General features: G+C 47.3%; 1 protein-coding gene across 13 annotated transcripts in view; it reads right to left on the bottom strand.

The window, feature by feature from the left end:
• MTUS1 (microtubule associated scaffold protein 1) overlaps positions 1-12,561 on the bottom strand; it is a 390,210-nt gene that overhangs the window by 72,714 nt on the left and 304,935 nt on the right. The window lies entirely within an intron of this gene.

The following is a 12,561-nucleotide window of genomic DNA, read 5'->3' as shown; positions in this document are numbered from 1 at the left end:
GATACTTTTGGAAACAATCATGTGCTTTCAATGTTGAAAAAAAATTCCGTGTGAGTATAGGGGGAGAATTAGCCCGTCTGCAATGGTATATTTCAATAATTAGTGTTTCCCTTTATTGAAGCCATGTCTTACCAGGAAAATGCCAGAAACAAAAGTATATCCTCTTGGTAGGATAAGGGATGTATAGTACCTATGCATCACATTCTACTCCATGGATAAGCTGGATTACAGTCTCAGAACTTAAGAAAAGGCGTGAATCTGATAACCAATAGCTACTAGAGTAAGAGAAACATATTATTTACATGTATGTATCGGACATTACACCAGGCAGGTGCCTGGAGTGATATTGAGGGACTTGCCTAGATTATAAATAACCCAAATCTGACAGATGATTCTGCTACGCTGGCGCCGAGCATCACTTTGCTTTTCCAGCTGCAATACATACACATTTGTCCTCCATCATATAACGGACTGCCGCCCTCTTCAGGCTTACTGAGGGAACCACATGTAAAGTGCAAAAGCAACATTGTAGTACATGATAAACTTCTCCCCTTGCCTAGCTCATATGTTCATACATGTAATCTAAACAAAAATAGCACTCAAATCAATGTATAACTAGCAATTTAAAATAAGGTGCATATGAAAGGGCTTTTAATTGAATTAAAACAAACCATATATAAATTCCCCAGCACTTAAAGCGAAACTTTGCTCTCAATCAACATTGACTATTTTTAATCCTCATACTGATAGCATTAGCAATCCATATTTACTGGTTTTAACCTTTTCTTTTTTTTACATTTTTTCAATTACTTCCAGCACACTTTTCTGCATGCTTGCCCGGGCTAAGGACAGATTGATTCCAGGAAGTAAACGTTACATAAATCATCTGCCCATACTCTAGATGGCAACGGCCATTAATGCGGGAGGGGGGGGGGGGAATTGGGGTTCTAAAGTGATTTCTCATAAATATAAAGCATGGAGACATGGATGGATGGATGGATGGACGGTGGAGTTTGCTTGGAATATTAAAAAGGAATATAGCATTTTCAGTTTGTGGTGCTCAGATGCAGTGTAGTCCTGCTTCAGGAAAAGAAAAAACATTTACACAAAACTTTCATTAAACTTTGAAGTTTGCAGAACTCATATGTATGCAGAAGTGGCACTTCTATCCACTTCCAAGTGGCACAAGACTCCTCTGTATACTGTGGTCTCCAACACTGATCTAGGGAAGACTCCATCTTGGAACATACAGTTACTCACAAAAATGAGTACACCTTTCCCTTTTTTGTAAGTATTATATATTTTTATGTGACAACACTGAAGAAATGACGCTTTGCTACAATGCAAAGTAGTGAGCGTTCAACTTGTATAACAGTGTAAATCTGCTGTCCCCTCAAAATAACACAGCCATTAATATCTAAACCACTGGCAACAAAAGTGAGTACACCCCTAAGTAAAATTGTCCAAATTGGGCCCAATTAGCCATTTTCCCTCCCCGGTGGCATGTGACTCAGTGTTACAAGGTCTCAGGTGTGAATGGGGAGCAGGTGTGTTCAATTTGGTGTTATCGCTCTCACTCTCATACTGGTCACTGGATGTTCAACATGGCACCTCATGGCAAAGAATTCTAAGGATATGAAAAAAAAAAAAAAAGTATTTTTTGTACTCACTGTAAAATCCTTTTCTCTGTAATTCACTCTCCGACACAGCTCCTCTCTGTAACAAAATGGGTTGTTAGCCCTATCACTGGAGATACCAGGCAAAGTTGTAACACAACACTTCAGAACTTTCAGTTCCGCCCAGGGGGCGGTCCCTAGGCTACATTACCCACAGCCTGCCCTAGCAGACTCAGTATGTCAACAAGCAGTATAACGTAAAGAGAAAAAGGAGGGGCGGGTGCTGTGTCGGTCGGTGAATTACAGAGAAAAGGATTTCATGATGAGTACAAATAATCCTATTTTCTCTTATATTCACCGACCGACACAGCTCCTCTCCAACAAAATGGGATGTCCCCAAGCAGTGCCAAACGAGGGGTGGGAAAAACCGCATAAAAACTTCATCCATCATGGCAAGTGGAAACTAGTGAAACCAAACCCACAAAAAAACAGCAGTGTGTGGAAAACACCACCATACAACCGGGTACCCTCAACAGGAGTGATCCCCAAGACCGCAACATTACGGAAGTAATGCAACCGTGCATAAACATAACAGCACTTAGTTTTTATCGAGAAAAAAAAACAGGAAAATCAAGCTTGCATATCCAATTGCAACTACACGGCTGCCTGCTAAACTTTACACGAAACAGGCATCAGCCGATGCACTAACGTCTACCTTGTAGAACTTGGTAAACGTATGGACAGACGACCAGGTCGCCACCTTACACACCTGAGTGACAGACGCTTGGTGTCGGAAAGGCCCAAGACGTTCCGACTAGCCTTGTAGAGTGGGCCATGACCAGAAAGGGGGGCAACTCCCCATTCAAGGCGTAGGCTTGTACTACAATCTGTCTGATCCACCTGGAAATGGTGGCTGATGAGACCGCCATACACTTCTTTGGACCAGCCACCGAAACAATGAGTCTGACCTCCGAAAGGGAGCCGTGACAGACAAATACACCTTCAGAGCCCTAACCAAGCCAAGATCGTGAAGGGCCACCTCTTTGGGGTGCTTTGGCTTAGGACACAGCGATGGTAAAACAATTTCCTCACTGATATGAAAAGCCAAGACCACCTTCAGTAGAAAAGATGGTTGCGGACGCAACACCACCTTATCCCTGTGGAAGACCAGATGGGGCGACTTGCAAGACAAGGCTGCCAATTCCAAAACCCTCCTGGCCGAGGTAATGGCCACTAGAAAGACCACTTTCTGGGAAAGAGTCAACAGGGGATGCTCCCTAATATCTTCAAATGGCGGTTTTTGAAGCGCCGACAACACCAGGTTTAAATCCCATGGGGGTAACAGTGGACGACCGGAGGGACTACATGTCGTACCCCCTGAACAAAGGTACCCACTAATGAGTGCGATGCCAGGGGTCATTGAAAAAGACAGCCAGGGCTGAGATCTGACCCTTGATGGTGCTCAGTGCAAATCTCTGGTCTACTCCTCGCTGGAGAAACAGCAGGATCCTTGCTATGGAAAAGGAACGCGGATGCCAACCATTCTCCTCACACATGGAGATGTAAGCCTTCCAGGTATGATGGTACATCTTCCTAGAAGAACACCGTGTCTGACAGACCCCGGTTCAACACCTGGCTCTCAGAAGCCATGTGATGGTAAAGCAGGATGAAAAAAAAATAAAAATAAAAAAATCGGACCTTGATGAGGTCCTCTCGCAATGGCAGTCACCAAGGAGCATCTGCCACCAGACGCACCAGATCTGCGTACCAGGGACGCAGAGGCCAATCCGGGGTAATCAGTATCACTGGGATCCCCTTGGTTTCCACTCTGCGAAGCAGACGTGATAATTTCAGTGGAGGAAAGGCGTAGATCAGCTGATACTGATCCCACGGGGCCACCAGCGCGTCCGACGCGTCTGCTCACTGATCTCTTGTCCTGGACAGGAATTTTGGCACCTTCCGATTGAGACGGGAGGCCAATTGATCCACATCTGGTGTTCCCCACTTCAGGCACAGTAGCCTGAACGTCTCCGGATGCAATGTCCATTCCCCTGGGTCCAGCATCTGCCGACTCAGGTAGTCCGCCTGCCAGTTTTCCACACCCGGGATTGTAAATGGCCCCCCGAAGTATGTGAGCGACCTTCCGAGCAGCGGCTGCACTTCTTGTTCCCCCTTGGTGATTTATGTATGCCACCGCTGTAGCTTTGTCCAACTGAATCCTGATAGGACGCCCTTGAAGACTCACCGACCATGGTGCGGAGACACAGCCTGATTGCTCTCAATTCGAGCAGACTGATCGGCAACTCGGATTCTACCATTGACCAGAGGCCCTGAGTCGACTGAACCCCCATCACTCCACCCCAGCCGGATAGACTGGCATCCGTAGTGACCACCGTCCACTTCAGAGGAAGGAACGATTTTCCGGACTGAATCACCGGGGACCTCAACCACCAGATCAGAGTCCCTGACTGGTTGGCTCACCTGGATCTGTCGATCCAGGGACAACTGAGACTTGTTCCATTTTAACAAGATCTCCTCCTGCAGTACTCTGGTGTGGAACTGGGCGCAAGGTACTGCCTCGAAGGAGGCTACCTTGAGCCCCAATACTCGCAGTGACAACCACTTGCTGTTCATCAGCAGTTTCACTGTGGACCTGAGAGTCTGAAGTTTGGAGAAAAACTCTTGCTTCCCTGGAGTCCAACAGCAAACCTAGGTACTCCAGACGCTGTACCGGCACAATCACCGACTTCTTTAGGTTCAACAGCCACCCAAATTCTTGCAGTGTCTGCATGGTGATCGCCACATCCTCTAATTCTGAGGCGGAAGATGCTCTCAGGAGGAGATCGTCCAGGTAGCCCACGATCGCGATCCCGCGTTGTCTCAGTAACGCCAATACTGGAGCCAATACTTTGGTAAAGACTCGGGGGGGGGGGGGGGGGGTAATGGGCTTCCCTGACTGCAAAACGCAGAAACTTTTGATGCCGAAGGCATATAGGTATGTGCGGGTATGCATTCTGGATGTCCAAGGATGCCAGGGAGTCCCCTTGATGGAGTGCAGCGACTACTGAGCGAACCGATTCCATCCTGAACCTCTGCACTTTTACAAAGTGATTGAGGGGTTTCAAGTCCAAGATCGGACGTATCCCTTCCTTCTTGGGAACTACAAACAGATTTTAGTAGAATCCCTGGAAGCGTTCTGGCTCCGGAACAGGTACAATCACCCCTCGATTCAGCAAGCCCCTTACAGCCCCCAACAGGGCCTCCCGGCGAACCGGGTATGCTGGAGGGGAAGAATCTGTTTGGCGGCGAAGAGAGGAACTCTATCTTGTAGCCTTTGGAAATCAGATCGCAGACCCTGATTGCTTGGATAACCGGGAGGACCACCGGGCTGCAAACTCCCAAAGACGACCCCCCACCCGAGACATGGGTAGGGGCAAACCTCCATGCGGTAGCACTTTTGTTCGCAGGCTTGTAAAGGCTTGCGGTTCCAGGGATGTTTGACCATCCGTGGGCGTCCTGTCCGGCTGGGGACGTTTTTTCGAAGCCCTGGGCGGACGAAAAAGCCGATTGTGAGCGGAAAAAGAGGGCCCTTGCCTACAGCGTGGCTCCTTAGCCTTCCTGGCCTGTGGGAGTAGAGTACGCTTACCACCAGTGGCATTTTTAATAATGTCATCTAGCGAGACTCCAAAGAGCCGGTTACCAAGGAAAGGAAGATCCGTCAGGGCTTTCTTGGATGCCTGGTCAGCAGACCAGCATTTTAGCCAAATCAGGCGCCTCAGCACCACAGCTGACACTGAAGCCCTGGATAACAGAAGGAGAGTATCCAGGGCCGCGTCACAAACTTACTTAAGGCCTTGCACTAGTTGGTCTGCTAGTTCCACGCAGAAAGGGGAGGCCTGTTGCTCTCCCAATTCGCAAGGCAAACGTTTTGCCCACTCAGTCAGTGTCTGCGACACCAGTGCGGATGCCAGTACAGGTCGCACGGCTGACCCCACAACCGTAAACAAGGAACGAGCCACCGCCTCGGCCTTCCTGTCCGTGGGATCCTTGAATGCAGGAGTCCCCTCAACCGGGATTGTGGTTACTTTATTTAACCTGGATACTGGGGAGTCAACGACCAGAGGAGCCGACCACTTTTTGAGAAGGCTTTCCTCAAAGGGGTAACGCACCGCCATGTATTTGGGGACCGCAAAGGTCCGTTGCGGGCGACCCCATTCCTTGTAAGTTAACTTATCAAAATAAGTCCGATACGGGAACATGCTGGCTTGCAGGACCCAAAAGGGACCGGTACATCAGCAGAGGGATCCGCTGGCTCCTGAATCTTCAGGGTATCATGCACAGCTGTGATAAGTGCTCCAACTAGCACTTTGTCATGCACGGACCCGGACAAGGACTCCTCACTGTCTGAACGGTCCTGGTCAGCGTCATCTGACAAGACAGAGCAGGGTCACTGGCCTCAGCAGGACCCGAGTCTGCGTCAGAGCTCTCCCCAGAGGACGTGGGGGGGCAGTCGCCGCTTATTAGCACCTTTTTTCCCACGTACCGGCTCTATCTTGGCAACAAACTAATTGAGGAATGCCGTAAGGGTGTCCATAGGGACCGCGCAGTCTGCAGGTGACCCAGTTGCAATTGCCTGGATTTCGGGGGAAGAAACACCAGTTTCTGAAGCCATGCTGACCCTACCCTGTCTGCCACCTGAAGGGGACTTAGGACAGTGACAGCCCCACCCTCCTGCTGCCAGTGACTGAGGGGCTCTAACCTGCTGGACTCACCACCCTGGGCAGTTATGCGCTGTATTACCGCTGTGCGTGATGATCCCCAGCAGTCCCAGATGCAGAGATAGCAAAACTGTGTTGGTGGCTGGCCGGTCGCACGATCGGAGAACGATCGGTGAGCGATCTGACACACGTGTCCAGAATCACAGGATAAACCTCCCAGCACTCTGTGATGACCAAACAGGAAGTCGAGGGCACAGGGACTGCTGGTAGAGCACAAAAAACACGGTCCGGCTACAAGAAAATGGCCGCCAGTGTTCTAATAGAGATTCACTAGGAAAATGGCCGCTTGAAGCCAGAAGCCTGTCTGACCCTTGCCCATACTTAAAATGGCCGTCGAACAGCGCTATGAGAGGCTAGAGAGAACATGTGGCAGACAGCGCTGCAACAACACAGGGGCTAGACTACACAGGCATCCAGCGGGAATAAGCTGCAGGACCCAGGCACCCAGTACAGCTAAACCCCCAGGTGAGAGCCCAGGCACACACACACCGCTCAGCACATGTACAGCCCCCCCGCCCCCGTGAGGGGCGAAAGGAGGGACAGGGGAGAGGAGAGGGGAGAGGAGAGGGGAGAGGAGAGGGGGGTGAGGTGGGCCCCCAAATCAACCTCCCAGGGAATGCCCAGCTGCTCCACCCTGCCGAGGCAGGGAGAGCTGTACTTACCAATCCTGAAGAGCTGGGGGACATTCCATGGTAGTCAGCTCCTGATCAATACAGGGAAGACTACTGGCCCGGCATACTGTGACGCAGACATCAGTAGCCTGGTCATATGTATGCCCCGGAGCATAAAGCTCACCAACCACCTCTGGAGCTGAGCTATGTCATAGCCTGCTGAGCCGTAGCTGCGACCTGCACACGCTCGATGGCCGGACTAGGGAGACTACAAGGATAAGTGAACCAGCCTGCCACCCAGCCGGCTGTTGATAGAAGATCACAGGATCATTCAACTTGCGTAAAAAGCCAAGCTTCTGCATCAAAAAAAAACACAGGCCTATGGGCCTGCAGGGTTCCTAGGTCTATCTCCTTCGCTAGGCAAAAAAAAATAAAAAACTGAGTCTGCTAGGGCAGGCTGTGGGGGTTGTAGCCTAGGGACCGCCTCCTGGGTGGAACTGAAAGTTCTGAAGTGTTGTGTTACAACTTTGCCTAGTATCTCCAGTGATAGGGCTGACAACCCATTTTGTTACAGAGAGGAGCTGTGTCGGTCAGTGAATATAAGAGAAAATTTTCTATAAAGAATGGCCTAGGCTATAAGTAGATAGCCAAGACACTGAAACTGAGCTGAAGCACGGTGGCCAAGACCATACAGCGGCTTCACAGAAGAGGTTCCACGCAGAACAGGCCTCGCCATGGTCAACCAAAGAAGTGGAGTGCATATGTTCAGCGTCATATCCAGATGTTGTCTTTGGGAAACAGACGTATGAGTGCTGCCAGCATTTCTGCCGAATGTGAAGGGGTGGGGGGTCAGCCTTTCAGTGTTCAGACCAATACGCCACACACTACATCAAATCTGTCTGCATTGGTGTCCCAGAAGAAAGCCTCTTCTAAAGATGTTCCACAAGAAAGCCTGCAGTTCGCTGAAGACAAACAAACCAAGGACATGGATTACTGGAACTATGTCCTGTGGTCTGTTGAGATCAAGATAAACATATTTGGTTCAGATGACATCAAGCGTGTGTGGCAGCAACCAGGTGAGGAGTACAAAGACAAGTGTGCCTTGCCTACAGTCAAGCATGGTGGTGGGAGTGTCATGGTCGGGGACTGCATAAGTGCTGCCAGCACTGGGGAGCTACAGTTCATTGAGGGATCCATGAATGCCAACATATATTGTGACACACTGAAGCAGAGTATGAACCCCCTCCCTTCGGAGACTGGGCCGCAGGGCAGTATTCGAACGTGATAATGACCCTAAACACACCTCTAAGATGACCACTGCCTTGCTAAAGAAGCTGAGGGTAATGGTGATTGACAGGCTAAGCATGTCATCACACCTAAACCCTATTGAGTATCTGTCGGGCATCCTCAAACAGAAGGTGGAGGAGCACAAGGTCTCAAACATCCACCAGCTCCATGATGTTGTCATGGAGTAGAAGAGGACTAAAGCTCTGGTGAACGCCATGCCCAAGAGGGTTAAGGCAGTGCTGGAAAATAATGGTGGCCACACAAAATATTGACACTTTGGGCCCAATTTGGACATTTTCACTTTGAGGTGTACTCACTTTTGTTGCCAGCGGTTTAGACATTAATGGCTGTGTGTTGAGTTATTTTGAGGGGACAGCAAATTTACACCATTATACAAACTGTACACTCACTACTTTACATTGTAACAAAGTGTCATTTCTTCACATGAAACGATATAAAAAATATTCACAAAAATGACTGACAACTTTTATCTGCGTTTTGGCTGCCATTGTGTTGGGCTTCTGGTGTGTCCCTGCCCCTCAAGAGTTAATTGAGCTACCTGCCCTCAATATATACAGTATCTCACAAAAGTGAGTACAGGTAAAAACAGATTTACACATTCTGCATATTGAAAATTCTAAGGAATGTTTTAAGAAACTACTACTACTGGGATAAGCATATAGTGTCTTGATACAGGAGGCACATGTCATCTTACTTAATCTTGGTGTGGTTTGTGTATTTCTTACAGATGTGTGCAGTAATCCAGGAGCTTCCTGCACAAAGACTGCTTACTGCTGCACTCTCTCCTTGTGCAGGTGACTGGTCTCGTCTCCGCCCCCTCCTGTAGTTTTCTCCAGGCAGTCTGCAGTGGGTGGAGTCTGCTGGCTCCCGTCCACAACTCTGCTCTTTACACAGCACACGGTTGCTGCTACTCTTACAATGTCCAAATTAGGTCTGCAAAGGCATTTGGTGCACATACAGTAGAGTTATAGCCTTTGGAGCACTTGAAGAATATAATTATATCCACTTCACGTGAAATGAGGTACCTGTACGTCGTTATGAGGAAGTGGTTGTACCGGCGTGAAGCCTGCCTCAGGCTTCACCCCCGTATCTTTTTTAGAGCTGGCTCTCTGATAACCAATGCAGCTTAGCAGCCCCTCAGCCATTTTTACAAGGAGTAGGAGGGGACACCCCTCCTCCCTCGCGCTGCCTTCCGCCACTCTGTCTGGGTCTCCCACCGCAACCACATCCGCCGGCTGGCCAGAATTCCGAACAAACTCCAAAATCAGCTTAAATGGGGCCTCCGATGTAGTAACCCGAAAGCGATGCCACTTTTGGTTTATTTTGCTGCGAATGGTGGAGATGTAAAAAAAATCCCCCTTTTTTTAAAGCGACAATGTAAAAAAATAAAAATAAAAAAATTCATATATTTAATGTCCCCGCATGCTCGTGCACCACAGAAAACACATAAAGTCGCACCTGCAAATGTAAACTGTGTTCAAATCACATGTGAGGCATCGCCGCGATCTTCAGAGCGAAAGCAATAATACACAAAACACCTCCTCTGTTACACTAAACGGGTAACTGTCAACATTTTTTAAAGTATCTCCTATGGCGATTTTTAAGTACCATAGTTTATCGCCATTCCACGAGTGTTAAACCGCAACATGTTAGGTAGCCATTTACTTGACATATCATCTTTCACAATATACAAATTGGGTTAACTTTACTGTTTAGATTCTTTAAATTCAGTGAAGTGTATATTTTGTCAAAAAATTGCTTTTAAAAGGCCAATGCGCAAATACCGCGTGACAAAGAATTTTGCAACAACCAGCATTTTTTTCTGTAGCCTTTTTTTTTTTAAATACATATAATGTTTGGAGATTCCAAGTAATTTTCTAGCAAAAAATACTGATTTTAACTTGGCTGGTTTGGTCTGTTAGTGGATATGAAAGTTTTTGTGTCCTGGGCTCTGCTTTAAGTGAATCCATCAGTCAGCCCTTTATACATTTGGGCAGACATTTAGCAGATTGTCATACAACAAACGATTATGATCAGATCTGCAACTTCCCCAGATAGGTTTGTTTACAGCAGTAGTGATTTATGTGAAGACTGCATACACCATGAAATCAGATGATTATGAGAGCGATATTTCCTCTAGCTCAGTAGGACTATGGATCCTTTGTTATGGTCATTTAACAGTACAGCAGGCATCAGTTAGCAGACTAGGTTTACACAAGTGGCAGCATACTCAAACCATCCATGTGCAGCATAGGCACCGCAAGGCGGCAGAAAACAGGCAGAACCAGAGTCCTGCCATCCTCCTCTCACATTCCACATAGCTGGAGGAGGAACATGGAAGGAAAGTCAGAAACCAAAAGATTCCACTATAGGAAAAATACATCTGTCAGGCTTAACTCCTCAAATATTCCACCACAATACCGGGTTTAAACATTCCAGATTTCTGTGTAAAGCTTTTAGCATTCCTAAGCACTGTCTAATACACCTATCAGGTAAACAGGTCACAAATCTTAAAAATAATCTGCTGTCTCCACTCACACAGAACAAAGCTTTCTTTTACCCAGTGCTTCACCATCAGATTAGGATGTTTACAGTCACCAGGGCTGGTCTTAACACTGGGCTTCACTGGGATCAAGCCCATGGGCCCTGCCCAATAGGGGGCCCCGCCGAGATACATAGCCGAGTGTACTCGACTGACAATCACACCCAGTCCCGCCCTATGATGGACATAACACATGGACTGGGCGTGACTGAGCCGAGCCGAGTGCACTCCGCCGAGAGGACCCAAGAGCCGCCAAGATACACAGGACTATCTTGGCGGCGCCATTTTTAAACTTCAAGGCTGCAAATGACAAGGCTACACTGACAAGGCTGCAGATGGACACTGATGAGGCTGCATTGATGGGAATTAAAATGTAAGTTTTTTCCTTAAACTTCCCTCCTAAAAGTTTTTTTCCTTAAAATTCCCTCCTAAACTTGGGGTTGCGTCTTATATGCTGATGCGTGTTATACGTCGATAAATAAGGTAATGTATAGAAGGTAGGGCCCGAAAGTGACTCATGCCCAGGCGCCCCCACCATCCTAAATCTTGCCCTGACAGTCGCCATATAAAGGCAGATATTTCACCAAGAATGACAGGTGCTGGGCTATTGTCTCTCCTCAGATCCTTAAGCAGGCCATAAATTATGCAAAAAACCCAACTCCCCCCATGAACAGCGTCAGACAAATCGCGTCGCAATAATGCAAACCAAATAGTGTATCGCGTCGCCCAAAAAAAAAAGGTGCGGAAATCATGCGTTTTTAAAAATCACGGGCAGAAACACAGTTCCAGAAATTCCAGCCGTGATTCAAAACGCTTACATGTGAAAGGAGCCTTTGGGTCCATGCATACGGAGCATAAAAAATGCTTCTTGGGCCCCATTCACACCTGGCAATTAGGAATCATGGGAGGAAACGCCACAATTCTCCCACAATCCCAAATCGCATTGCTATCGGTGCAAAATGTGCTTTTTGGGTGACATTCATTCTAACAATGCAACTTTATAAAAATCACATCAAAATGGTATTAAAGCCCGGATCCTCCTATTCCCGATCCCTCACTGGCGGTGCTCCTGGCCCTCCCTATTGTAGCTGCTGTCTTCATTTTTATGCACAAGGCAGAACTCAGCTTTAAACTGAATGGGTTGTTCTACAAAGTGAGAGTTGACATATACTTTAAAAGACAAGAATCCACAATTATTTTTAAAATGACCTGTTTAGGCAAATATTCATAAAAAGTTGAGGTTTGTGACTTTGATTGCATCACATTTCTTCTAGAAAAATACTAAAAACTTCCTCTATATAAAAACACACTAGAACAGGGGTATCAAAATGCCAGCAGCAGATCCCACAACTGTAAATGGAACAGAGTAGGGCTGAGATACATAATCAGCAAATTAAAATGAAAGGGACAGGGTCTGGACACTGGCAAGGGTCCTAGTTAGCTGCTGCATTGGCACATTTTATTATATTCTCCAGCTAATTACAACATAAATAAGATGGGGGCAATTCATTGGGAAGAACATGAGCAAGATGATAAAAAAAATAATAATATATATGTGCGCACGTTATTGGAATCTCAGGATTCCCAGCAGGTCTTATCCCACCAAGGACCACAATGACTCCAATGCTTTGGTCTTGTCAGTGCAATCTTCTTGTGCAGGATAATTGCACATCTTACATTTATTGCACCACTTAAAATATCTCTAC

Source organism: Lithobates pipiens, unplaced genomic scaffold (assembly GCF_037356315.1).
Source record: "Lithobates pipiens isolate NorthernLeopardFrog02 unplaced genomic scaffold, aLitPip1_a1.2 Scaffold_13, whole genome shotgun sequence".
In the NCBI taxonomy this organism is placed as follows: domain Eukaryota; kingdom Metazoa; phylum Chordata; class Amphibia; order Anura; family Ranidae; genus Lithobates; species Lithobates pipiens.
This window is presented reverse-complemented; position numbering and strand designations above follow the sequence as displayed.